Source organism: Penaeus monodon, chromosome 20 (assembly GCF_015228065.2).
Source record: "Penaeus monodon isolate SGIC_2016 chromosome 20, NSTDA_Pmon_1, whole genome shotgun sequence".
Classification (NCBI taxonomy): domain Eukaryota; kingdom Metazoa; phylum Arthropoda; class Malacostraca; order Decapoda; family Penaeidae; genus Penaeus; species Penaeus monodon.
In genome coordinates, this window is record NC_051405.1 from 12,142,676 (window position 1) to 12,143,023 (window position 348).

Here is a 348-nt window from a genome sequence, read left to right on the forward strand (position 1 = left end):
TGGTTTATGAGTTAACACAATATTAAAAGCAGATGGCTGGTGTACATATTTCAAGCAAGCAAAGGCTGAATTATTAAATCTATACAACAGTTTAACATGTGTAGAGTAAAATTCACATATGAGGTATGGTCAGTTGATCATGATTTAGTTGCATGATTTTTTTTACTTGAAGATATTAAGAAAAATGATATGTATGGTATAAAAATATTAGCCAGGTAAGTATCAATTGCATTTTGTCACATGGGTCTGCTATATTAGGATTCTCAGGGCCAATTAATTTAGAACAGACAACGGGACCTATGGATTATTTACTCCATCTTCATAACGATGGTAAGTAAAAAGAGAGGG

The 348-nt window shown here is 32.2% G+C and overlaps 1 protein-coding gene across 2 annotated transcripts in view; it reads right to left on the reverse strand.

Moving 5' to 3' along the window:
* LOC119585631 (TBC1 domain family member 25-like) overlaps positions 1–348 on the reverse strand; it is a gene marked incomplete at its 3' end in the record, with an annotated part of 14,981 nt that overhangs the window by 2,371 nt on the left and 12,262 nt on the right.